A 27,966-nucleotide genomic window follows, 5' to 3' on the forward strand; every position below is an offset into this window, starting at 1 on the left:
GGAGCTGGTGCACTTACTTAGCAAATCCCTGTGGGTCATTGGATGAGAGCTCTCAGGATCATTAACTCTGTACTTCTAGATTTTTTGATTCCCTCAAAACAAAACCCCACAAAAACACCTAGATAGAGCGCCAAGGGTATGGGCAGGCAGGAACCTTTAGCCTTTAAAGGTGAACACCTGCCCAGACCATGTGGGCAGGGTACCACATCACCTGCTATGGGCCTCCTGGTAGGTGCTGCTGCAAGCTAATGGATTTCCCCAACCGTGGGAAGTCATTTTGTGTGGAGATGAGGAGTTTCATCAAAATTAAAGGGATATGAAATGACTTTTAATGATCTCGATAAATCTTGAGATCTCTGAGGGCCTGATGATGAAATCCAATCAGTACTCTCAAGGTAGATTGTTCTCCATCCCAGAAGCGGAGAGGGATTGGGTGGGGAGGGACTGTTCTCTTTGGGGGGGGGGAAGGGAGGGAGGCTTATTACATTAAAAAATCAGTGTTTTTGAAAGTGTTTGAGTATGTCCTTCTCAAGTCCTTATTGATACTGTGGGGGATGACAAATTTTAAGATTAGACATAATGACAATGTAACCAAGAGGCTCAGACACTTAGGGGAGGAACCGATGGTGGCTTAGGCAGGAGTGAAGCGGTAGAAATGCATTACTGACTGTTCTGAAACAACCCAGTCCCAGAGCAGAACTGACTCCAAGGTGCCCTGAGGCGAAAGGAAAAAAGGCAGGCAGATCTAGGATGGCACAGAGTGCAATTTATTCAGACACTTACTGACAGAAGGGTGGTCCTGGGCAGCAGCAAGATCAGTTGGATCACTGCAATCTGGGTCAGAAAGAAGGGATTTATATATGGCTAGGACAGAAGTGATTTTTTTTCTTTTAAATCTTAGCCAGAATGCACCTACCTGGCTTATTGTAAGTTAACATCAGAGTCGTACATATTCCTGGTGGCAGGGTCTGTTGTAAAGTCTCATACGCTATGCTAATTGTTTTGTCTATTTATAGTTTGCTGGGAGCCCAGTTAGGGTCACTCTGGGGGAAATCCTGGAGGTTAACATTCAAGATGGCTCCTGTCGTGTCAAATGAAATTCATATACAGAGAGAGACGTTGCTTTGAGCTCTTGGTAAGAATTGAGGCAAGGTACATTTTTCCTTTTCCCGTTGGGTTCTATGAAATTCTCTGGGTAGAGTTAGCCATTTTGTAGATCTAATCACTTTCTGATGACAGGTACCCTAGTGAGAAATAGGAAGTCCAGTGGTCCATTGTCAGAATACAGTTTTTAGTCTTAGGATGTGAGAAAGTCAACTGAAGAGGAAATAGAACAAATGTTTACCAGCAGTTAACACCGGAGTGTGACAGCCTCACAGCCCCTTGACAAACAGGAGGTGAGGGGGGAAAGGGCTGGTCTGACCAACAAAGATAAACTTCCCATGTGCCAAAATGCACTCAGTCCCCAAAACCTTCCTGCCACAACAAAACAAAGGGAAGTAGGAACAACTAAAGGTCTATTTCGTCAACCCATAAGGAGACAGTAAAACCTAGGGGACGTTCCAACATCCTGGAAGATTGTGTACCCCACAGTACTCAAGCCATTGAGGAAGGAGGAGGCAGGGGGTGACCTTGTGCTCTAGGGGATAAAATGCTGATTGTAACAGGTTGGGGTGTACCTGCTCCCCCCTGCCCCTGATACCTGATCTTGCAAGACTGTCATTAAAGCCTGACTGCACCTTTGTGTGTCAGTCCATTCTTTGGGTTTGGACAGGTGAGCATGTTTCTCACACTCTGATCTTGCTTTGGATGCTGCTTTAATGGAGGGAGAGTTGCTTTCTGTTTCCATGGGTTGCTTTCCAAAATGCCCTGCCTCCACCTGGCCAACGAGACACCTTCTCCTTGGAATTTGAACACAGGGACATTAGAAGCACCAAAATTTGCCTGGAGTTTTTTGACGTCAACAGTGGTGTTCTGAAGAAAAGAGCTCACTAATTCCAGGAGATCACAAACTGTTGCGTTCTTTCTTTTTCAGTCTGGTACTTTGACTTCTTAAGTTCTCTGAGTATATCCTGTGGCATTCTGGTGCATTCTTGTGCCTTTTCTTAAATTCACTAGAGTCTGTTTCCACTGGTTGCCACAGAAGATCCCTGACTATTCCTGATTACTTTGGAGAAACACAAGGGGATTAAAAACCTGAAGGCCCTCAAGCAAAGTTCTATGAAAATCTGTCTCTGTTACTACTATTTCATGCAGCAGGTGCAGAAACAGAAGAAGAAGGAAAAGAAAGATGTGTTAGCATCATCTTTTCAGAGGACCCAAGAAGAGGAGGCAGAGGAAAGGGAGGCCTGAGAGTGATAAAAAGGGAAGGAAGCAGGACTAGGCAAGGAGGACTCGGGATGTTCTCAACCAGTCCAAGGGGGAGCTCCGACACAGATGTCTACTTGGGGGAGTTCCTTGTTGGATGGAACTGGCCTGGCCCAGTTCTCTGCTATGCTTAGTCATTAGCTGGAGGCTGCCTGGAAAGAGCTGGCCTCAGCTCAGAAGCTGAGCCATATTGGAAGGTGCTGTAGCTGGGGGCTCACTGTGCTCCTTGTGGCTGAACAGCAAGTCCTTTCTCATAGGGACATCTGAGCCACACAGCTCCAAGGCTGCCTTCTGCTGAGCACATACCATGTGCCAGACACTCTCCATTTTGTCTTGCTCAGGGCTCTGACTTATCAGATTCAGACCCAGCAAAGTTATTTATCCCTGAGATTAGTCGTGTTAGAGCTGGGATTTGTCCCTTGGTCTGTTGGGCTGCTTCAACATTACGATGATGGCTGTTACTGTTACCGTGTCATTCCTGTGATCAGAACTTGGGTTCTGGAGCTTACTGGCAGCTTGCTGTGCCCCAGGCATATTCTGTTTGGGTTGTATGTATGTGAATGCACCTGAGTCTGTTTGGGGTTAAAAACACAGATTTCACGGGGCACGGTGGTGCACACCTGTAATCCCAGCAGCTGGGTAGGCTGAGGCAGGAGGATTGCAAGTTCAAAGTTAGCCTCAGCAACTCAGCGGTAAAGCACCCCTGGGTACTAAAAACAACCATAACAACAACAAACCCCACCCCCCCAAACCCACAGCTTTCTTAATATTCCATTGTCTGGATGTGCCAGTTTATCAACCATTTATCTACTAAAGGGCATCTTGGTTGCTTCCATGATTCAGTAATTAAGAATGAAACTGCTATAAACATCCATATGCAGGTTTTTGTGTGGACCTCAATTTTCAACTCCTTTGGGCAAAATGCCAAGGACTATGAATACTGGAATACTGGATCCTGTAGTAAGACATGTTTAGTTTTTTTTTTTTTTTTGAAGAAAATGCCAAACTGTTTTACAAAGTGGCTGTACCATTGGGCATTTCCCTAGCAGAGAATGAGAGGAGCTACAGTTGATTCCCGTCCTCCCAGCATTTGGTGGGGGCCATATTCTCTATTTTGGCTATTCTAATGGGGGTGCAGTGGGGTTTTATTACTGTTTTGTTTGGCATTTCCCTGATGACCCGATGTTCAGCATCTTTTCCTTTGCTTATGTGTCATCTCGTCTCTTTGGTGAGGTATCTGTTCAGGTGTTTTGCCCATTTTAAAACTGAGTTTTCTTAATGCTGAGTTTTAGGAGTTCTTTGTATATTTGGGTCAAGGGTCCTTTATTATGTCTTTTGGAAATATTTTCTGGCAGTCTGTAGCTTGCCATTTTGCTCTCTTAACAGTCTTTCATGGAGCAGAAAATTTAATTTTAAAGAAGTCCAGCTTACCAATGTTTTCTTTCATAGTGTGTATCTAAAAAGTCATGACCTAAGCCAAGGTCATCTGGCGCTCTACAAACAATGAAAAGACATGAAGGAAACTTAAATGCATATTAATAAATTAATGAAAAGGCTACATACTGTACAATTCCAACAACATAACATTCCAGGAAAGGCAAAGCTAACATCCGTGGTTGCCAGGGGTTAGGGAATGGGAAGGATGAACAGACAGAGCACAGAGGACACCCGGGACAATGAACCTTGTGAGAGACACATGTTATTCTATGTTTGTCCAAATCCATAGAAGATACACCACCAAGAGTGAACCCTAAGCTGGGCACAATGGTGCACACCTGTAATCCCAGTAGCTTGGGAAGCTGAGGCAGGAAGATTGCGAGTTCAAAGCCAGCCTCGGCAAAAGCGAGGCACTAAGCAACTCAGTGAGACCCTGTCCCTAAGTAAAATACAAATTAGGGCTGGGGGTGTGGCTCGGTGGTTGAGTGCCTCTGAGTTCAGTCCCTGGTCCCTCCTCACCCGCCCCACCAAAAGTGAACCCTAACATAAACAATGGACTTTGGGTGTCAATCATGTGTCACTGTAGGTTCCTCAGTTGTAATAAACGCACCTCTCTGGTGAGGGATGCTGGCAGCAGTAGCTATGAGTGTGTGGGGAGGGAGGATACTGGAAACCTATATACTGCAACTCGATTTTTTTCTATGAACCCCAAATTGCTCTAAATGAATTAAATCTACTAAAACAAAGTTGAAAAATAAAAATAACAAAATCCCCAGTTTTCTTTCTCATGTGCCTTAGTTTAGATTCCATCAAAAGGCAGATTCTGAGACCTGTAGTTTATTTGGGAGAACATCCCAAGAAGCGGGCGTTCGGGGCATGGCAGAGGGTATGAGAGAGGGGAGGAGTTACGAGCCAATAAAGCGGGCATCGGTGGTCACATGGGCAATGGGGGCTCCAACTTTCTGGGGAACCACTTGAGGACTGGGCACAATGTTGGGGCAACTGTGTCTTCCATGCTTGCTTGGTGGAAGGCAGCCCCAGGGGTGTTCCCAGGTACTTCCCAGCAGATAGAGCCTGCACTTAGACTGAGCAGACCCCGTGGCTCCAGAAACAGCCTCAGGTCCAGCACTTGGGTGGAGTGGATACAGTCAGCCTCAGGGACACGTTCCATTATGGCGACAGGGCACTCAGAGGTGGCTGGGACGATGGTGGGGACATCCATGGCATCTGTCACCCACATATTCAAGGCTTACATAAAGAATCTGACTGTAGTTTCAGGGTATCTGATACCTGTGGCTCAGGATTCTGGAGCCTTCACCATATCTGTTAGGGCACTGCATTAGTTTGCTAGAGCTGCTATGACAAAATATTACAAATGGGGCCGCTAAGACACCATGCACTTATTTCAGTTCTGGAGTCTAGAAGTCCAAGAGGAAGGCACCAGCAGGCTCGGTGTCTCCTGAGGCCTTTCTCCTTGCTTGCAAATGGTCACCTTGTCATCTCCTCACCAGGTCTTTCCTTTTGAGTGCTCCTCCTTGGGTCCTCTTCTTAGGAGGACACCAGTCCTATTGGATTAGGACCTCACCTTCGCGACCTCGTCTAACTCGAACGACCTCTTTCAAGCTCTATTCCAAATGCAATCGCATCCCAGGTTAAAGCTTCCACATAGGATGCGAGGGAGACATAATTCAGCCCATAACTGACTTGACGACTGGTGAGGGGAGCTGGCTGAGCCATACTTCCTCTTTTTACTGGTCCCAGAAACAGTTAAGTGAGAAGCTGAGGGTCATACAGCTAGCACGGCAATATGGTGCCGAGTCAGAGGTAAATCTGTCCAGGATGACTCCCACACCTGGGGACTGCCCAGACCAATGGCCTTCTGGACATCACGCCCCCATGGTCTCCTGACCTTGTTGTGGGCCTTTCGTAAGTGCTTCCTCTGTTCCCTCAATCTGGGAAATAAGGGAGTGGGTTAGGCTACCAGTACCTAGACCTGTTCCCCCTGTGTATTTTTAATTTTTTTTAAAATTTGTTCTAATTATACATGACAATAGAATTTAAAAAAAATTTTTTTTTTTTAATTTGTCCCCTGTTTTTTTATATTGGTGAAAACTCCGGGGAGGGCACGGCGGAATGGGTATTGTTACCTGTGAGGACTGTTCTAACGTATAATCCATCTTTTAGGAGAGCAATTTGATAAAATATTTCAAAAGTTCCAAAGAATGTGCACATCTAGGATTCTTCTCTCATGGTACATTCCCAGAAGGGAATTGCTGGGTCAAGGTTGAGCGAGGAGGTGAGTTGCTATCGTTGTCTTCTCACATTTTACTTCTGTAAACATCAAAATGCCTAACACCAAGGGACTGAATCAACAAATCATGGTACCTTATTCAGGGGAACATGTGGTCCTAAAACGTGATTCTGCAAAGAACATTTAGTGACTTGGAAATCATTTTTTTTAAACAATATTAGAAGACTAATTACAGAGTAACCCACAGTGTGGTTCTCTCCGTGTTAAAAAATACAAAGAGCTTACAGGATACCCGGGGGAAAAAGTGGTTACTTCAGTGTGATGGGATTGTAGAGATTTTATATTTTTATTTTGTGAAGCCACACTACAAATCATTGCTTTTGTAATAAGAAATCCCATAGAAACAGGTGTTACATTAGAAAATAATCTACCTCATTTGGCAGATGTTGCTGGTCGGTGGGCTCTTCAGTGATTGCTAATCCTTCCTTTCTTGCTGCCTAAAAATTTCCACCTTCTGCACTAGAATCTTTCCCAGTTCCCTGGCTGCTGGGGTGCTCAAGTGATATGGTTTTAGCCAGTGGAAGTGGAAGTGGAAATCTGCTGGGTGGAGGTGGATGTTTCTGGAAAGACTGTTTTCAGATAAAAGGGTTCTTGCACCTTCCTTTTCTCCCTCCTGGAATGTGGAAGTGTTGACTTGAATGTCAGCAGCCCTCTTGTAACCATGAGGTGCAAGGGTGGTAGAACAGAAGGGTAGTGTCCAGGCTTTTGATGGCATCCTTGATTATTTCAACACCTCCCTACAGCCAGGTTCTTGCAGTGGGTGATAATTCTGATATATTAATTTGGGTTAGTTCACTTATGAATGCTTTGGGCTACAAGCAACAGAGCTAAAGTTTTTCCTTTAGGCCCTGAATCAGTGCCTTTCCCCTGTCCCCAAGCCATTCCTCACTACCTCAAGGAGAAACAAGGGACTTCTCATCCAGGCATTTTCCCCCAAGCTGGCTGTGCCTTCAATTTGTCACTGGTCTGAATTTGTTTGATGGCTCTTGGAGGAGAGGAACACTACATGTCTTTTCTGACAAAGGGAATAAGGTAAGAGTCCTGTGTTCCAAACTGATCAGGGACTGCATGAGACAGCCAGCTGGCCTTTAGGACTCTTAACTCTGTGCAGGACATTGCACTAGGGAGGAAAAAGAGCCAGAGCCCCACACCTTGGGCTCCTGTCTTGGTGGAGAAGAGGGATGTTGGAACACCACAGTTATTCCTTTGCATCTTGATGGTTGTGCGGTTTTGAAGTACGTGGTGCTATGTGAGAATGTAATGGGGGAGCCCAACTGGCTCTGAGGTTCAGGGAATGCAGCCTGGGAGCTCTTTCCTGTGTCTTTAACTCGGCAAGATGTATCCAAAATTCCTGGGCTTGTGTGTGACAGCCTCTGGGTCACAGTGCCCGATGGAAAGCAGTCTTTCGTTTGACAAAAAGCCCTTCCCTGTGGGCTAGACTGCGTACACTGGTAAAATGGGAGAACCGGGTGCACTGGACTCCCAGCTTTGCAGAGCTTAGATTGACATGAGACGGCGCCGAGAGGAGCCATCCATGGGAACAGTGCAGACACAGGGGCCTGTTTCCTTCCCAGCCTTGGCAGAAAGGGTCCCATGTTCGTTCATTCAGATCATACATGTTGGACACCTACTGTGTGCCAAGGGTTGCTCTGTGTGCTTCAGAGCACATCAATGAACAAAGGAGCCAGTCTCCCTGCCCCTGGGCCGCTAAGGTCTAATGGGAGGAGATAAGATCACAAGCAGCGTATGTGGGGGTGTCAGGGAGATGCCTGCCAGGGAGGAAGGAGGAGCAGGGCAAGAAGGGGAGGTGACATGTGGATGGTGGCACACATTCAATGGGGAGAGGAGAGTGGCTTCCACCAAGAGGAAACTCTCCTGAGGTTCGAAGGAGGGACAGAGGGCATGGAGTTGATACCTGGGGCAAGAGAAGCCGCCGCAGGGGACAGTGTGCAGTAAGCCTCAGAGGCAGGTCTTCTGAGGAACAGCAGGAAGGCCAGCAGGGTGGCCGTGAATCCTGGGTGGATGTGGCCTGTGGAGATCAGAGCCCCAGGACCCGACTTATGTTTCAAAAGGATTTCAGGACAGCCCTTGCCCAGTCTGTTAGCTCTCAGAGTAAAAAAAAAAAAAAAAAAAAAAAAAAAAAATCAAGGTGGTCAACTGCGGGAGACCTGGTAACCCATGCAGCGAGTTGCACTGATGGATATGGACTCAGGAGGCTTTGCCCACCAAGGTAACTGAGCAAGGAGGCTGTCATTTGAGTTTGATCTGATGGGTCTTTAAATGTGCATGACTTTTGTAATCACGAGAAATATCCAAATTAAAAATAAAGGCTAGAGGTTCCCTCAGGGGGTAGGATTATAGAGGACTTTCACATTCCATCCTTTGTGTCTGTAATCTTTAAAGTGTGGTTCTTCAACAGTGCTGTTGCTTATCATTCTGTGCCTCTAAACATGCAGGGTACCAGACCCAGCAACGGGCTGACAGCACTGAGCTCAGCCTTTGAAGTCAGCCTTGCCCGCAATGCAGCCTCCAGTGGAGGCAGGCATAGGGAAGGACCTGAGGTCCACATCAGGAAGCCAGTGCTTAATTTTCTCCACTGCCATTGTTTTCTCCCCTAGCTCCAGTGTTTCAAGGTGGAGGCAGGTAGAAGCTGGTCACTTCTACAGAATCTCTCGTTAGATGGCAGAAGAGCTGCTCAGAAAGGTGGAGGATGAACAGCTCTGACAATGTACAGTTGGCAAGACCTTGAGGGAGTTTCACACCCGAGTCTGTTCCTCACCTGAAACATGGGAAGGATAATCCTGCTTGCTTTCCTTCCCAGGGCTGATGGGTCTATGTGAGATGGCATAGGCGAAGTGCATGGCTCGGGGCTAATGCTAGCAAGGGAATGCTCTTTGTCCTGGAGCACAGAAATACAGGGCAAGTTTATGTGTCCTAGGGCAGGTTCCTTAACCTTCCTGATCCACAGCTGAAAGGTAGAGTTGCAATGGCCCAGCAGTGGGCATTGCCACAGGTGTCCCTCACAGCCTTGACAGTAGCACCTTTGCTTGCCTCAGTGGCTCTTGCCTGGTACCACTCATCTACAACCATGACAGTTAAGACTGCCACCAGGTGCCCAGAACCTGAGGCTGCTCCCAAGCTTCATCCTCTGTGGGCTTCAGCTTTGGGTCTCCCTCGTCTTGGCCCCGTGTCCCCTGCTGGAAACAGGAAGCCGTGGGTCAAGTCTCTAGAAAGCATGTCAGAAATTTGGTTTTCCTGCTTGTTCATTTTGGTCTATTTCTCCATTAAAACATTTTTTTTGGAGGGAGGGGGGGCTATTGCCTTTTATTTATTTATAGTTTTTAGTTGTTGATGGGCTTTTATTTATTTATACGTGATGCTGAGAATTGAACCCAGTGCCTCACACACACGCTAGGCAAGTGCTCTTCTACTGAGCTACAACCTGAGCCCCTGCTATTGCCTTTTAAAATAGCAATTTTGAATTCTCTCTCTGGTCTGTGTGAAGCTCCTTCTGAGGATATTTAGGGCATTGAGGGCCGGGCACAGTGGTGCACTTCTGTAATCCCAGTGGCTCAGGAGGCTGAGGCAAGAAGATAGTGAGTTCAAAGTCAGCCTCAGCAACGGCAAGGCACTAAGCAACTCAGTGAGATGCTGTCTCTAAATAAAATACAAAATAGGGCTGGGGGTGTGGCTCAATGAATTCAATCCCTATAGCTCGAGTCCCCGCCCCCCCCCAAAAAAAATTAGGGCTTTGAGGGAATAGTGGAACATTTTTGTCCCTGCTTTAAAATGTGCCCCCAATCAATGTCAAGGTGAAAACTTTTGATTTCAACTATGTCCTTGAGACCCATGAACTCTTTCTGAAATCCCAGTCATATGCAGTTTTCCTGGGGAGAGGATGCACAGCTTCCCTGAGGGTCTTACTATGGTAGGTAAAATGGGATAGGGAGGAACTCTTGCCTCAAATCCTCAAATTACTATATTTTTCTTAAAAAAAAAAAAACCAAAACAACAACAAAAAAACCCCACTTGCCTGGAGTCGGTACCTACCAAGATAGTTACTTGTAGTTGAAAAGATTTTTGGCTATTGTACAAGGAACACAGGAGACCACCCCATGGAAAGAGGGCAAATGTTAGCAGTGATTATCCGGAAAACAAGCCAAAAAGGGATACCACCAAAAGGTAAAAGAACAACAAAAAAGTTTAAATGGAATCATTGTCCTGTGTCAGCTTCATGATGTTATGTTAGGCTCAGGATTTTCATTAGGTACCATCCATAAATGGCTTCTCAGGGCTGAGACAGACACAGGTGCTTTGGGCTGGGCTTGCCTGCTTTTCTGGACCCCATGGGGCTCCAATCTCTGCCCCAGCAAGTAGATACTTCTATCCCCAGGGCAGTTACCAGAACTCTTTGCTGCCTTTCTTAAAATGGGATTGTTGTGAATTGAGAGTAGAGAAATATAAATCCTTTAAAATATGTCCTGCATTGTTAGATTTTTTTTTTCATAATTTATTGAATTCCTAAGACTTTGTATCGGTAGAAAACCTCTTCTGTCCTCCCTGTGGCGAGGGATAAAAGCTTGTTCCTGGGCATGTTTAGTGTGAAGATGGGAAGGGTCAGGTTTCCACAGCCTAGAACACCTGGAGATTTACTTTTAAGATCTGAAAAATGGGTTTTAAAAATTATTATTCAAACACTCAGTAAATGCCCTAAATGTTTCACTGGCTACTGCTGATAGGAATGGAAATTTCAATACCATGCCCTTTTATCACTTGGTACTAGAGATTCTTTTCTATTTCCATCTCTCACTCCTTTTTTTTTTTTTTTGTGGTTCTCAAACTTGTGTGCACTTCAGAACCCCTGGGGTGCTGGTTAACACAGACTGCTGAGCTTCACCAGAGGAATTTCTATTTGCATTACTAACAATTTCTCAGGGATACTGGTGCTGCCATAGGCCCCAGGACCACATTCTAAGAACCATTGCTGTTTATTTGATATTCGATAGTAAGTAAGTTCCTTTTAAACCCAGCTTTCACCTGATGTGCTAACCGGGGTCAGCAGACGATGACCAGTTTGTAAAGTGTGTGTCTGACAAGCCCCCTATATCCAAAGCTTTTGGTTGTCTGCACTGGGCCTCCTCAGAGAATTCTAAGGTTTGAAATATGGCTAGCTACAGCTGTAGGACCCTATGGAAGTTACAAGGCAGAGATTTTAAACTTAGGGCTTCAGATGGTAGAACCTGTTAGAGCAAGGTTCCAGAAAAAAGGAGCGGGACACTCTTGGTTCTTATGGAGGGTGTCAAATCTACCTAAATAGAAGGTCCAGAATGTTCTTGGGGGGAGGCTGTTCTCAAGTAGGATGCATTTTTGGAAAAGAAGCCACGCTGTGGGCAGAGGTATATGGCCCAGGGCTGGGGCTTTGGCTGAAGTCAAAAACTGGGAAGGGAGCCCTAGGGTCGTGCTCCCCAAAACAGTTCTGGGGAATGCACATCCGTCTTTGTAGGTCACTGAAGGTCACTGTGCAAACCTCGGAAGAATTCACCAGCTTGACACCAAAATTAAATAGAGCTTCCTGCGGATCTGAAACAGTTCCCTCATTCTCTCTCTGGACATGACCCCGTTTTATATTTTATGAGGTTTTTAATCAGGTTCTATTACTAAGTGCTTGAAACAAGGTTAGAATCTAACCTTTTACAGATTCATGAAGGGAGAGAACACTGCCTAGTTTAGGAAATCAGAGTGGAAGCCTCTGAGAATGGAGAGGGCTTCGCTGGGTCCCTGGAAGCAAGCCCCAGGGGCTTCCCTGTTCAGCTTTGTCATCTTGGCTCCTTAGTAGCATGGAGCAGAGGCTCTGGACAGATTGTGGGGCCTGAGTTTAAATAGCAGTGTCGTCAATTACCAACGGTATGATGGCGTGGCTTTGGCACTTACCTGCTGGGGTGGTTCCAGGGCCTGCCTGTCAGGAGGAACTGGGCCCCAAGTCAATGGCTGGCAGTACACAGTGCTCTGGGCAGTGCCTGGCACCCTGTGTCTCCTCAGCAGTGCCTGCTGCTGTTATGCTGCTGAAAGAAGACAAAGACCCGGGGCTTCCGAAGAACGAGAGCCTTGAAGGACACTCAGGGCTCGGGCTGTGTGCATTCATTCATTCATTGAGAGGACATTCTGTTGCAGAGTGACTGCTCCATGCACACACAGACAAGGGGCTGGGGTGCAGCTGCAGCGGTGAGTGGAGGCGAATGTCACCGCCTTCAAGGAATTTCTGGCCAAAGGGAAAGACACATGCAGCAGGGTCCTGCTAATGAATGCAGAACGCCAGACTGAGATGAATGCTCTGCAAGGCCAGAATTCAGCTTGCAGAGTGCGCTGAACAGCGGCTACCTGACCTGGGTTGTCAGAAGAGCGTGGACTCAGCTCTCTCTGAAATCTAGAGGGCAGACTGGCATTGATCATGGGAGGATAGTGGAGACGGAGGGCATCCTGGAAAAGGCCTTGGGACAGGGGAAGAGGAGGAAGGGTTTTTGTGGAGGGAGCAAGATGCATCAAAAGAGGGGATGGGGAGCACACAAGGGAGACCCTGCCAATCATGGGTCGCACCGTAGTGAGGTTGAAAAAGTTGCCAACTTTTTGCAGGCAGCTTCCTCAAGGTCAAGATAGAGTCTGCATGATTTGGAGGCAGGTTTTAAGAAGATCATGCTGAATGAATGTGGGGAGGCCAAAAAGACTTCCTGAAGAATCCCTTAGAGGGCTTGTTCACGTGTAGTTACTGGCCTGGGTCACTGTCCCCATTGGAGACTGTGACATAGCAGTGGGCGATGAAGCCAGGAATTCTGCTTGTCCCACATGTGGCAGCTGTCTCCAAAGCCCACTTTGTGAGTGATGCTAGCCTGAACTCTGTTGGTGGTCATGGAGTCAGTGGTGGATGAATTCTCAGAAATGTAGTTTGTATGTTCTAAGGAGATAGCAGGGGGACCTCTCTAAAATCTTGGACTTTTATTCCGAGAGGTAAACACAATTTATTACAAATTTCAGGGATGCTCTTGGTGCTCTGGGGATGGGGTAAGAGACAGAACTTCTCAGGAGCAGATTTACCTCCCAGGCTCTAAGGTGACCAAGGTCAAGGTGGCACTGATTAACCCAGGCTCTGTTTGTGGAACCTCGATGTTGTACAAGGTTTGTGCAGGGCTTGATTTTTGTCCGTCTCTTTGGCTTTCAATGGGACACCAAGCAAAGCCTTGTACAAATAATGCACAGTGTAAAGCTGGATCAGAGTGGGTCTGGATCTCTCGTCTATGCAAAGGCAAAGAGATGGTCATCTTCCTTTTCCCTAGTGCTTCACAAAGACTGCTGGGCAACCTCACCACCCCATCTTGGGAATTCTGCCTGAAGTCTCAAAAATGGTGGCATCTCATGTGAGATCTACTAGGCATAAAAACACTCAAGCTCTGGAGACCCCAGTTAGATTTCCAACTTTTTGAGGTCCCCGACTATCAGGACCTGAGGAAAGAAAGCCCACCTTCAGTTCAGGTACGTCTTGTGTTTGGCTGTCGTCTGACATTCATGTCTTTGGGCCATGTGCCTGCTGGAGAGCTGTGGGGCTCTCCTCCTGGAAAGGAGTTCACTCTTCAGAGAACCTGGGTCCCTCTAGGAAACAGACATGGTCCCCACATGTGTGGCTCTAAAGAATTCCATCTCTCTGGAACTGTTCCCTGAGGCTACCATCCTATAATTGGGTCCTCGCCTCTCTCTACTTTGCTCCGTTCCAAGGTACTATCCTTAAAGATCAAGGCAAAGGTCTCAGCTCCTCAACACCTGTGTCTCCTGCACTTAGGAGGAAATGTCTATTGGTGGTGCTTAACCCTTCTGATGGCCCCCTGACACCATTTTCCCTGTGGGAAGTCTGGTAGCACCAGTATCTCCATAGAAAGTTAATCCTGCCGGGATTGGATTTTTCTTTTAAAATTGGAGTTATTCATGTTCAGATAAATAGCAGCCACAGGACGCTAGTGTTTGTGGTGCAGCCACAGCAGCAGGACAGGAAGTAGAGAGCTGCAGGCCCGGGTTCTGGAGCTGGGAGGAGGTGTCCTGGGATGACCTTCTGTGAAGGGCTTGGCTGCCTCGTGGTGGACGTGGTGGACGCTTGTTGGTTCTGGTGCAGAGCTGCCTGTGGTGGGGTGTGACCCTGGTGTTGTGAAGTAGCCGTTCTCTGATTGGCAACGGCCTGATTCACAACACCAGCTGCCCCACCGCACCATGCTGGGACATCCTGGGGTGGCTGAAGGGCACACGATCATCTCTGCTGTGCTGTTGCTGAGAGAGGAGAGAGAGCAGCAGGGTTAGGATTGGGATGCAAAAAGTCTCCATCATCCATCTCCCTCTCTCTTATGTCCCATCTGAGACACTTTTCTTTCTTGTATCTTTTGCCCGCTTCCCCATCCCGAGGGGATCCTGCACCTTGGATACAAACTTACCCAGTGCATTAGTGTTTCTCTGGGTAGAGAATCTGCCTTCAACAAACCCTCAGAGGAGAATACAACCCTTCACAGCCTGAGTGTCTCTGCCCCACAAGGTACAGTGATTACCAGTAATTTTTAAGGTCCATTGGTAAAGCTATTTTCCCCATTGGTATTGGGAAAGAATGCAGGGATTTCCATTATTCTCTGGCCAAACGTAGATAACTGGAGATGGTTCTCACTTTGTATCCTAAGTAATATCTTCACTAGGACCACTGCTGTCTTGATTCATATGCTTGTCAAGGTCCCAGACCTTGACAGCTGAACTCAGAGCCAGCCCCCCTGTCTTCTGGGGAGAATCGAGGAGGTCAAAATGGAATCATTCAAGGATGGAGAGAACAATCTTCCCACCCAGTCTTCAACTGATTGGGGAACACATTCCAAACACAAAATAAGAGTGATCACTGAGGATTTGGAGCAGTCAAACCAACAAAAACAAGCTAGCTGGAAAGCAACCAGGTGGCCCACCAAACAAGGAGCCCCCGGGGTGCCTTGCCTTTCTGTTAGCTAGTGACCTGCTGGGCTCATCCTTTCCCCAGCTTTAGCCCATCTCGGATATTGAGTGTTTCTGCTAAGGAAATCCAGCAGAAAAAAAAAATGGCTTTGGAACTCTCCTTTTGGTGTCTGCCTGGATTTCATCACCATTATGAAATTATGTAGTGTAAACTGACGTGAAAACAGCATTTAAATGCCTGTTTCCAGGTGTCAATAAACACTTTAAATGAACAGCTCTTTGGTCTCAAATGGCTCCTGCCTGCTGCATGGTTCTTAGTTACCCAATCAAGAAAAATCACATTTTCCACTTCCTGCCATCTATCTTGGAACCCGCTTCATTTTAAGGACACAGACTTGGCAAGTTCCTGGTATTGGATGTGGCACAGAAGTTCTGCCAAAGTTCTTGCCAGAGTTGGGGGAAGCAGAAACTTTGAGTAATTCATCAGTCATGACTTAACACCATGCCCCATAAACCACCGAGGCCTTGGAGTCCGGAAATATCTGGATTTTACTGTCTACAATTCCTATTGGGGTCTTAGGCTGTAATTGCTACACTGGGGTCTCTGTGATCCATAGACCTGCCAAGCTGAGGATTTATATCAAATGTGAGTTGTGCATCCCAGACTCCCAAGAAGGACATGGAACCAGGTGTGTGGCTCTCTGTGTGCCAGGGCAGAAGGAATGTTGGTGCTGGGGCCAGGTGTTGATGCCTGAACTCTGTGAAGGTCATACTGTGTCCACTGTGTTAGGAGCAGGAAGTCCGGAGGCATGAAAGAACTAGTGGGGTTAAGGAACAGCAGGAGGAACCAGGGTAGAGAGGGTTCCAGCTCTAGCTTGGCTACCACCTTCCCTGGGTGGACACAGCAAATCTGGGTACCTCGTCCCATTTAGATTGCTCACTGGATGAGGGGGGGCCCTGGAGCAGGTGGTCTCTAGGCCCCACACCTCCAGTTCTTCCATCTCGGAGCCTGCTTACTGGACATCCAGTATGGGGAATGGGTTGCTGTGTGGCACCCTGGTTGAACACCAGGACTTTAGAAGCAAGTGGGTCTGGGCTGCATTGCGACTGTCCCTTTGTGCCTGTGTTACTGAACCTTTCTGGGCCTCCATTTCAGTATCTGAAAAAATGTGATAAGATCAGAAAACCTGGCACACAGAAAGTGCTCAATAAGTGTGCATATTTGATGGTGTTGGTGCTGATCAAGTTAATATGGCTGGCTTTCCAACCGTCAGGTAGAGAGACACCTGGAATTTTTTTTTTCTTATGGGACTAAAATTTCTGTGGACTGTCTTGAGGACCAAAAACCACTTAACTCTGAGAATAAGGAAGCTGCAGATAGTGGGATGAGGTCTTTTATAAAGTAAGCAAGGGGACTGTGACTTGACACTGCTTATGGCTAGAGCCTTCAGCAAAGTCGATGTGCTCTTCTGTTCAAGCATGTGCATGGGAAGGTATATTGGTACTGGGTGGGACCTGCACAAGTCTGAGAAAGTAAACTGCCATCAGCCCATGTACCGGCACTATCCCACCCCTGCAACTGAAGGGCAAAGGGGACTCAGGAATTGTCAGTTCTGCTCATGACCCCAGCTTCCTGTCTGCATCCAGTTCCACTTCTTGGTTCTATCTAGGACCCACCAGTACCTCGTGGGTCAGAGACAGATGATAAAGAATTGCTCATCTCAAAGTAACAAACGATTATCATGTTTTGACTTAAAATGCTTGCAAGAAGGTACCTGCAAGGCTCAGGTGTGGCCCCACTTTTTTTTCCCCCTCATCCCTCACTGTTCTTGCTCTCTGTACTTGAATTTCCCTCCTGCCCCGGGGGCTTTTACACAAGCTGCTTCCTCCACCTGGCATTTCATGTTGCATAGTTGGATACAACTTCTTCAGACTTCATTCAGCTCCGTAGTCACTTTCTGGATTTCCAACCTGCCAACTAGCTCTGACTTCTCTGTATTGTGTTCTTGGGGCATCCAGCACTCTTCCTTCACAGCATTTATGGAATGAGTGGTCTCCCAACCTCACCAGTGGATCTCCAGCACTGGCCACCCGGGAGATGCTTGATGAATACTGGCTGGGAATTCATCAAGCATTTAAACCAAGATCCCTGTGGCTCATTTACTCTTTTCTGAGAGCTCGGATGAATCCATCAGGAGAATCAAGATGGTACCATGCATTTTAGGGATATACAGTGCTAGTGTGTACACAGATCTTCCTAATTCATCTCCCTAACTCTAGGCTAACCCACTCTGATCCACAGGAATTGGATCAACTCTTCCACAGGCTCAGCCTGATCTGGCCTAACCTCCGTTAAGATTGCCCATCATTCCCAGGATGGAGTCCTGGATTCCACAGCCCCTTCCTTTTACCTCTAGCTTCTTTTCTGTCTATCCCAGACTGTGCAGTGCAGTAGAGCCCATGGTATACCACACACACACATGCTTCTCTGGATCTACATTCAACTGCAATGTTGCATGTTCCTTTCTAAGTAGAAAACTCCTCCTGCTTCAGTCTGGGCTCTGGGGCCAGCTGTGGGTGGCCTTCCTTGTCCTTTGCTCAGCCAAGGGCCTGGCTTCCGTGACTTGCACTTTTTGTACGCTTCCATTACTGTTAACTCTTCTGTGTGTCTTGGTAAATGGTGACTCTGAGGATGAGGCCCTCAGGGAGTCACCTGGCAAGTCAGCACCCACACAGCACCTGGAGCACAGGAGCCTTCAGCTCACTCACGGAGTAAAGTCTTGCAAGGTGGGTGTGTGTGTGGGCACCATGATGGTAAAAATTTGTTTTTAGTGTCCCCTATGAATCACTAAAATGTCTGGGAAGTCCAATTATTTGCATCTTTAGTGCATTTCTTCATCTCTGTGGCCGCTCCATACCTCCAGCCCAGAGCTCTCCCTCCACCTCTAGCCTGGATGGTGACATAAGAATTGAACTTGTCCCTCTGATTCATTCTTTGCACAGCAGCCTGGGCGACCCTTTCGACACATGAATCAGATCACATCACTCTCCTGCTTCCAATCTCTTGCTTCCCAACATTCTGGAATAAAATCTGAACACCCTGTATAAACCCACGTGCCCCTGGTGGTCCAGCCCTCCTGCCCACCCACTGCCACCCCTCCTCCTGGATGCCAGCTCCACTCTTTCTTTCATATCTTGAAGCACAGGGCTGGACCATATGGTGCCTTCTGCAATGTGAGAAGCCAGGCCTTTCCTGCGAACAGCGCCTTCTGTCAGCTCAAGAGGTGCCCCTTGACAGGATGTGCCGCCTGCCCAGTGGAGCCTGGGCTAGACCTCAGCCCCCACTTACCCTGCAGGCCCTGTATCATACAGCCCAAAGGGAGTGGCTCTGCTGGAACACACCCTGGCCCCCTCCCTCCTCAGAGCCTTTTTTCTGTTGCCTCTTTAAGGACCTGTAGGTACCTCAGGAGCATTTTAAGAGAATGCAAGACACCTAGTATTCTGGAATTATTCATCAATTGTAATTAAAGCCTTTACTTCTTTATTTTCCACTTGGACTTGCTTATGTCCTTATTTGACAGGAGTTTTATAGGGTCAATCCAGCTCATTCTGTTTTTTTTTTCTTTTTCTTTCTTTCTTTCTTTCTTTCTTTCTTTCTTTCTTTCTTTCTTTCTTTCTTTCTTTCTTTCTTTCTTTCTTTCTTTTTTTTTTTTTTTTGACACCAAACAAGGATCACTTGGTACAGGCAATATCAAGGACATGACATGTATCTAGGCTTTATAACACCAGAGGTTTCAAATTGGGGAAATACTTTTCTGCTTGTTAGTGCTGGGGGGGAAAGAAAAAGATGTCTGTGACAGAAAGTTGGGAGGTGTTTCCTCATCCACCACTTCCAGGTTTATCTCAGGTCAACAGATTTAGTGGCAGATGTTAAACACCAATCAGACTGGCTCAGGAGGGCTGTGGGGTGGGGCAGGGGGATTTGGGGGCTCTACCCCAACACCAAGATCCTGATTTAGCCTATTTGGGAGTGAAGTGTAGGAATCCATCCCTCACTCCAGGGATTCTGATAAACTAGACATAGGATCCAAGACTCTGTTAAAAAACCAACCTAAGGAGCCTCAGCACAATGAGAGTCTGATGTAGCCTCAAGGTGTTCAGAGGAAAATTAGATCGTGCCTACATAGCGGGCACTGTAAATGCCCAGCACCACTGTTTGTGTGTATAGGGTGTGATTCTCCACTCAGCCACTTCCTTGCGGGGTATGTCTAGTCGACACTGCAGGGAGTTAACATCAGCGACCATCAGGAGTTGCTGGATGAACTCTGGGCTCTCCAGCCCCTCCGTTGGAATAACCTGAGCGATACTCTACTTGGGCTTGCAGAGGTCTCTACTTGCCCACAGCAGTTACCCGAGAGGTAACACAATTTTTATTGGCTCAACTCCTATCTCTAGAATGCTTCCTGAGACCATCTCCCAACACTCAGCTGTGCAGTCCGTGTCTGTGTTAAGTGTATTTAAATGCACTCTTGTTTTTGAATGGGTGGAGCTTACACTGTTCCCACGGTAACCTGTGGCAGGGTGGGGTTAGGGGGAAGAGGAGAGTGAGGAAAGAATGCCCTTTCTCCCAGGTGCTGACCTTGATTTCCATTTCTCCTGAGCCAGACAATGAGTGCTTCCTGGGATTTTCCATCCTAGGTATCTTGTGGTTTTTTTTTTTTTTTTTTTTTTTTTTTTTTTTTGGTGGGGGCAGGGCAGGCTATTGGGGATTGAACTGGGGGTGCTGAACCACTGAGCCACATCAACAGCTCCTTTTCATATTTTATTTTGGGACAAGGTTTTGCTAAGTTGCTTAGGGCCTTGCCAAGTTACTGAGACTGGCTTTGAACTTGCAATCCTCCTGCCTCAGCCTCAAAAGCTGCTGGGATTGCAGGCCTGTGACACTATTCTGGATATCTTGCTTACCTACCCTATTCCCATTCTGACTTATAGGGAACCAGAACACACAAAAACAGCCCACTCTGATTAGGTATTTCCTGGAGTGTGCTGTACCTATGTTTCTTCATTGCTTATTTCATAGGCACTAACCCTCTAACTAGGACATTTTTGGCACCCAAGTTTTGAGGCATCAGGATCATTCTGCATGGTCAGTAAGGCATGCATGCTGGGACAAGCATTGAAGATGGCATGTCTTTAAGATGATGGCAAAAATGAAACCAGAAGGCAAATTGTAGAGCCTGCTTGCTTTAGCCCATCTTGGCAGTAGCTTTCCAGGTGGGCTTTGAAATAAAAAACCCTGGTTCAAAGAGGCTGCCCAGCCCAGTTCAGAGTTTATTAGCACAGTTAATATCGCATGCAAATAGATTTCCCCGCTTCGGTCATGCCAGTCCATTAATTCAGCCCCTTGTCTGCTACATCTTTATCCTTGGCAGGTTAATCCTGCCAAATGCCTTTGCTGTAGCACATGTCACGCTGTGCCTATGTCTAACAAAGCAATTTTTGCTAATCCTGTTGAATCAGCTTTGTGGCCCTGTCTGGTCAACCCAATGGTGGAAAAGCGCCTATCAGGTTTTTGCCAAGATCTTTCTCTTACTCTAGCACCCACTCCTCCCTTTTCAAATTAATATGGTTTCCATGGAATGATCTGACAGTCAATCCCAGTGTTCAGACACCTGCCAATACCCATGTCTTTCAGACAAGGATGTCAAGGTGCTCAGAGGGCCCCCCAACTCTTTCTTACAGCCCCACCCAGCCATCAGCTACGTACATGCTAACCAAGAGGGGTTAAATAGGAAGCCCCAGCCAAGGCTCTGCGCACCAGAAGGGCTTGAGGATGGCTGAATGGAGGGCATGCAATTGCCTGTTACCTTTGCTGGCATCTGTTTTAAGGTTCAGTGGAATCATTAACATGAATTGTTAAAGATGCCACCTTCCTGCACCTTGTGTCACAAGGTATCACCTTGTGATACATCCACTGGGGTGGAACGCCTCCAGGCCTCACAGCTCCCTAGCCCACAGCCCAGTGTGGGTAAGGGTGGACCTTGTAGCCAGATTTTCCCAAATCTCTTCCAATCTCAGAGGGACTACTTTCTATGACTTCAAGCACATTGCTCTATGTCCCTGACCTCAGTTTGCTCATCTGTAACATGAGCATAACCACAGTACCTTCGACACAGGATTGCTACAAGGACTCAGTGTTATTAGTATATACCAGCTAGTCAGAACAGTGCTGGCAGGCACATAGCAAGCATGAGGTAAAAGCAGGTTCATATTTACACAGATTGGGAAATCTGTCAAAACACTGCCAATTGCAGCTTCCTGTAGTATATATGCAGAGCACATGGGTTTATCTTTTAGGGTCTTCAGATGTGAATTGCAGTCTCCTGCTTGGCTCCAAGGACCCTCTCTGGTCTCCCTACTTGCCACTGATCTCTGCATTACCCTGGGCAGTGATGGGTGTGAGGAAGCATTTCCGGGTGGATAAGCCCAGGATCTTCAATCATATCCCCAGAGACTGAATTCTGCTGCTATGTGACTTTGAGGATGTTTTTTTAACCTTTGTGATTCTTATGATCCTTGAATTACAAATGGGGGACCTGGTGCTATATTCAGGGAGGTTTCTGTGCAGATTAATAGAAAAGGTTCATGTGAGTACCTGGTCTGTTTCTATCAGTAAGTATCCCATAAATAATGGCTATTGTGGGCCTGGTTCCCTTGCAATGTACCAGGTCCTCCCTCTCCAATCCTCCATCCTCTTGATCTCCCTGTGGCCTTCATGGAGATGAAAGAGTTCAAGAATGGAAGGAAGGCTGCCAGTACAGATCCCACTTCCAACACAGTCCCAGGAGAAGAAGTGGTGCTCATTGTTAACTCTGTAGCTCAGCCTGGTTTGACTCTTACTTTAAACGGCCTCAGCTCCATCCTGCCCCCTTTTGTGTTACTCTCCTCTGAACCCTGCTAACACTTGTGAGTGGTTATGAAATGATGGTGTGCATATGTGGATTTGAAACTGTCCCAACACATTGGACATCTTTATGATAACCTCGAGTGCGGAAGATTAAATCTAAATGTTATCAGATGTGTCAGGACAAGGAAATGGAGGCTTGGAAATGATAATCAGCTTACCCCAGGTTGTAGCTAGAAGGTGGGTACAGAGCTATTGTTTGAGCCCAGAGATGCCTGTCTCTAGGCTAGCAGGCTACACAATACATTTTCGGTGTGATGCCATTTCTTCTGGAGAGCATCTGAGACGAGGGTGGAGCTCCTTTAGCATTTATTTGTTTCAAGCTACAGTATTTGCCACTACGGTATTTGCCTTTTCATGATTTTGATGAATCTTGCACTAAGTTGTTTGTGGGGAGGGGTATGGGTGGGGGGGGGAGAGAAGATTCCTTTTCTACAAAAATTAGGAAATTCCAGCACCTAGCACATTTCAGTGATTAGAAAATTCCTATATATATATATCCCAAGTCTATTGCACTGATCTTAATCCAGTTCTCACTTGCCAACCTCTTGAACAGAATCAGCTTGCAATACTTCATGCTAATTAAAACATGATGGAATCAGGCTATTTGCAAAATTAGCACTTCTGAATGTCTGGCCTCTGTGGCCCCAGTGGGGCCCACTGAGGCCCACCTCTGTGTTGCCTTGGCAAGAATTCCTGCTGAGAGGACAGTCTATCCATCCTGGGTCTTGAGAGGCATGCTTACCTCGAAAAATGCAAACATCCCTGAACTTTGCTTACCGGATAAAAGGCAGCATTAGCTTCCCGTTGGCATCCCTTGCATTTCCTCCTGCAGGATCAATCACACGCCAAGCCAGACACGTGGCCCTTGCCTGTAATTAATCTCAGGGAGGCGAGGAGGCGGGGAGGCATAGCTCCTCTGTGATGGATTGCTGTATCAGAGTGTTGCTTTCTGGGGGGAGGGGTGGGAGAAGATGATAATAAGCATTGAGGATGGAGGCGGCTGCTCAGGCGCCATGTGGAGCAAAGCAGCATTTTTTTTTTTTTTAAATGGTTGATGCACCATCAGAAAAATTCACTTTTGTCTTTGAACTACCGAGCACTGGGGAGGGAGTCTGCGATTCTTTTTCTCTTTTCCACAATGTGAATTAGGTGGCTCAGTTGTGTTCCCCCTTCTCCGCCTCATTCTTTTTTTTTTTTTAGCCAAATCAAAGTTGGCTAAGTCCTGTCTCTTTGGTGGTTTTACAGATGTGCTCAGCACCATGGTCTGTCCAAGGGATGGATGTGCTTGTGTTTCTCTGCTGAAAAGGATTTAAACATGACATTTTTATACAGTTTCTCTCAGATGCTATATTTTAAAAATTCTTCATAGAATTTAAAAATGCTTAAAGGTGGGGTATTTTTGTTTGTTTGTTTTAAGCGCAATCATCCTGGTACTAGGTTTGTGGAGTGGGGGGCGATCACAAGGGTGTGAGAATCTTCCTCATTCATCAGCCCTGACAAGGACTTGAGGCATTAAGAGCTCCCAACAGGGTTGTCGGCTCCTTGCCTTTCCTGAATAATGTTGTTTGTTACTATTTTAAGACACAAGCAACCTGCAGGAAAATCTTACTTCAAAGAAGCGCAACACCCAGAAGCCTCCAACAACACGAAATCCCCTGAACAGGAACTTTTCTTTGAGAGTTCTCGCAGGACTTGGTTAAAAAGCAAGTTTCCTGCCACCTGAATGTCACATGTGAGAGGTACTTTGTTGTAGGGACATGCCCACTGTGCAAAGAGAGGCAGATCTGCATTCACCTCTGGAAAGGGATTTCTTCTGAAAAAAACAAAACAAAAACAAACAAACAAACAAACAAAAAAACATCTCCCCTGCAAGCCCAGGGAGACATTGGCAACACAAAGATTAAGTCATGGACAGTGAAAGGAATATTTCCCAAGCTGGTATGTGATACACACCTATTAATAAGTAAACGAGACAATCTCATCCCCATTCTTTTCTAAACACACTGACCTGGGGGTCAGCACCCACAGAGTTACTAACTTCACCTGTCCTGCCAGGACCATGGACAAAGATATTCTGGGCAGCCTGAGGCCCTCTAGAAAGCTCTAAACTCTGGAGCAGGTGAATAGACTCCCTTACCTTGGTTCCTGGCATTTCTGTTGCTAGAACAGAAAATGCTTTCTGGGCAGACAAAATATGCAATGGGGAAGTTTGACCAAGCAGTTTTTCACTTGAAAGAAAAGAAGTCACTGTTGGAAAATCCTAACTGACATTGAGACCTCAACTGTCTGGTGGGACATTTCTGGTGATCAGCAGAGACCTAATTTTTCTTTTCAAAAGTCCTGCTTCTTCCCCACGATTCCTGGCGATAGAGCTCTGGGACATTTCTCATGCAAGGTCTTAAGGCCTCCATCATGAGAAATTACATTGTCTTCTCTCCAGTATTTTTTTCCCAAGAAATTCTCTTTTAAAAAATTGCAGCAACTCATATAGCCTCAGAGGGGTGAATCCTCTTGAATGAAATGTAGTTTCCCCAGAATGGCAAGAGGAAGCCTGCTCTGGAACAGAACAAGTTCCCTCTCTACCACCACAAACAGCAGGGGAAAGGAAAGGGGGAACAGGTTTCTCGAATGAGTGAACCAATGAGTCACCGCCTCTCATATCCGCCGCCGTGAGCTGTGAGAGATTGCACGTACATGCTCACACCTACAAAGACTCGCTTCAGGCTCACTTTCATACCTGCCTGACCATTATTTAGAGAAATCTCTAGCAAATTCAAAGAACACTTCACAAGTCCAAATGGTTCTGTGTGCTTAACCAGGGCTCCTGAGGGCTGGGAGCAGTGGCTTCCTGGAGGGTCCTCTCTCTAGATCCTGGGACCAGGCACAGAAACTGATGTGGAGCAGCTCACAGATCTACCTCAGCTGGCCCCTACAGGAGATCTAAAGCTAGGCAATTCCTCTGGAATCCTGGCTCGAGTCCTATACTTTGAAAGTACCTTCCAGGTCCTGGTGGTTGGGGGCAGTTTTCCTGCAAATGGAGGCGCCAGGTAGGGCTTATTCAAAAATATAACTGGGAAGAACAGGAAGGTGAGATGTACCAAGGCAGAAGATGGTATACCAGGGGTCCGTGGAGCTTCCCTGGAAACCCTGTATTAAAAAGATCTTTGTGCAATTATTTATGGACATAATTGAATGCAGAATTGTTAGACAAATATCCCTGACACTTGGCTCAAAGTAAAGCATTTCTGTAATCATAGGTATTTGAATATGGGCAAGGACCATGTTCTGAGGCACACAGAAGATCCAGGACCCTTCCTCTGAGGATGTGGATCCTCAGGAGCAGGGAGAGAGCAGCAAGATGTTAAGATGCATCTCCATGCCCAGAGCTGAGGCCCCACCTCTCTTGGCTCCATCCTGTAGCCTTATAAAGCAGTCTACAATCTGCATCACTGTGTCTGTTTTCCTGTTGCTAAAACACTTTTGAGCCTCAAAACAAGCCATCATGTGCCTGGCTGAAGGCCATGACTGCAGCTAACTCCGAACCCTCTCAGCTGGCATGGAAAAAACCGACTGACCTGTTGGTTCTGCTCAGCCTCTTGGTCCTTGTCTGGATACAAAATGGGATATCCATCTTCATCCCTCATTCTGTAAGAAATTTCCAGAAATTAATCATTGTCACAGTTACCCTTACTTCAGGGCAAGTCCTTTTAGGCTCAGCAAAATCAAACTTGGAATTCACTTGCATTTCATGGCCCACAGAGGAGCTTCCTAAACCATGGGTCTGGTGCAGGAAGCTCTGCCAGCCAGGGTGCTTGATGCTGAGTTCTCCCTGGCACTTGTATATTCTTTAACAAAGTGACACGGTGCAGCTAACATTATCACAGCACCCTCAAGTGCCTCTTGGCTCCTACTTGATGCGATGCTTCTGGTGATGTGTTTTAATGGGCCTTTTAAGCATAGGTGGTAAGAGGATGAAGAGTTTCCTGTTTTAGGGCTGAGGCGCTCTCAGACTGTGTTCATGACACCATTCCCGCTCCCACCTCCACTCTGCATTCCCTTTCCACATTGCTAGAGAAGAAAGAAAGAAAGAAAAATGGCACAACTTTTTAGAAAAATCCCTGAGTGCACAACCTAGATGATGGCATTCTTTTGTCACCTCACTCCTGGAGGCTCAGGTGACAGCTGCAGGAGAAAGAGGGACTTTCAAGGGAGGCTGAAGAGAAAGGGAAAGAAATAAGAAAATCCTCAGCAAAGCTCTTCTCAGCTGAAGACTCTTGGTCCTGACCCTATCAGGAAGGGAATTCCCTTTTCTATAAAATGGGATGGTAACAGTACTCCCCCTCCTTGGCTGACAGAGGCAATAAAATAATCTTCTGGTTTACTATATAACTGTAGCAATCATCCTTTTCTTAGTGCAGTTGATAGCTCACCAACAAGTGGTTAATACCACTAAGCCCAAACCCCATGGTGGGAGAGTGCCTAAGCCAGCTCTGTCACAGCTCTTTAGGGGCAGAGAATTCCCTGCGTCTATTCTAAGCGGTGCCCTTGGGCTCAGGGTCCATCACGCCAGGTGATGGATGCAGTGTTGGTAGGACCATTGTGCTCTTAGAAACAGTTTTCTCCAATATCAAAGATCAGAAAGGAAAATAAGGATCAAGGTAAAAACATCATTTGAGTCATAGCCGAGACAAGCTCCGTAACATTTAGGCACCAGAGCAAAAGCAAAGAAAAATGACGGCGAAGGGAAACGTTATACAACTAACGTTGGCAGAAGAGCAGGAAGGAGATGTCGAAAGGAAAAGTTTGGTGCTCATTATGTAACTGTGCCTGCTTTGTCCCGACAGTTAAGTGCTTGTGTTCTGGCCTTTGCCCTGTAGTCATCTTTTCATGCCCACTGAAATCAGAGTGCCCACCTCAATGACAGGGTGCCTGCCCCATGCCCAGCCTTCAGAATTCAGCCACCAGAGCTCTTCAAGGAGACTGATGCTCCCCTCGCTGACACAGTATTCAGGAAGTGTCCCTGAACTTGCCCTGGGGACAAGAAGTGGATATGCAGGTGCTTATGATAAATCCACTCCAACGTCTCGGCCATGCCAGGCCCCCGATTCCTTCCTTTTCCATTATGCCGAGGAAATTTTGGAAAATACGTTGCAGAATCCCTGAGTCCTGCTTTCACTCAACCATCCAAACAGTCTCTTTAAGCCACTCCTGGTTGCTGGAGCTACCACTTTAAATTCAAAATAATTTACTCCTTCTTCCTTTACCTCGTATGCTTAGAATCCGTTCTTACGCGTATTCCTCAGGTTTGCACTAATTAACAAAATCTTGTAATCCTCTTGGAGAAAAGTCCCTCCTGGTCTCTCTCCACACCTGTGTCCAGGAGATGTTTTCCTAGGTGCAGCCCACACCCCAAGCCGAGGCAGAATTCCTCCTGGTCTTCGTATCTTCTTGCTTCCTCGGTGACCACTGGCATTTCTTCCAGTGAAACAGTTGTTCAGGCAGCAAAAATCTGCTGACACAGACGTTCAGCTCTACCTTGGTGTTTCGCCAGAGATTTGACTTTGATTTTTGAAATCGAAGAATCCTTCTGATCACGAGAGGGCCCCAGGGAAAACGAGCCTGAGGAAATGACCCACAGTTCTCTGACCTGACAAAACTGCTTTTTCTGCATTAGTCTTTGCAGGCTGAGGTTGAAGACTCAATAACACCTCCATGGCATCTCAACCTCACCTTTACACTCTCTCCAAGTGCCAGGAGACAGACAGGGCTCAAGACAGCCTGGAAAGTCGACAATGACAGAGTGCAGGTCTGCTGAGGAGGAAAGCAGATACCTGCTTGAGCTGAAAACTTCTGGAACCACTTTTTACCAAGCCTGATTGCCTTGCACCCCACACCCTCTCTCCAAGCCCTGCAGTCACCT

The 27,966-nt window shown here is 46.8% G+C and overlaps 2 long non-coding RNA genes across 2 annotated transcripts in view; both read right to left on the reverse strand.

The window, feature by feature from the left end:
* Positions 1-746: 746 nt before the first annotated feature.
* On the reverse strand, positions 747-18,770 carry LOC144375022 (uncharacterized). Its single transcript, XR_013434313.1, has 2 exons — positions 12,047-18,770; positions 747-10,777 (listed from the first exon to the last, which is right to left on the reverse strand). It is a non-coding gene; the product is annotated as an uncharacterized LOC144375022 (long non-coding RNA).
* Positions 18,771-18,774: 4 nt separating this feature from the next.
* LOC110599453 (uncharacterized) overlaps positions 18,775-27,966 on the reverse strand; it is a 103,491-nt gene continuing 94,299 nt past the window's right edge. Inside the window, exon 3 of the long non-coding RNA XR_005735889.2 lies at positions 18,775-25,691. This is a non-coding gene — a long non-coding RNA (uncharacterized LOC110599453). The remainder of the gene's footprint in view (positions 25,692-27,966) is intronic.

Source organism: Ictidomys tridecemlineatus, chromosome 2 (genome assembly GCF_052094955.1).
Source record: "Ictidomys tridecemlineatus isolate mIctTri1 chromosome 2, mIctTri1.hap1, whole genome shotgun sequence".
In the NCBI taxonomy this organism is placed as follows: domain Eukaryota; kingdom Metazoa; phylum Chordata; class Mammalia; order Rodentia; family Sciuridae; genus Ictidomys; species Ictidomys tridecemlineatus.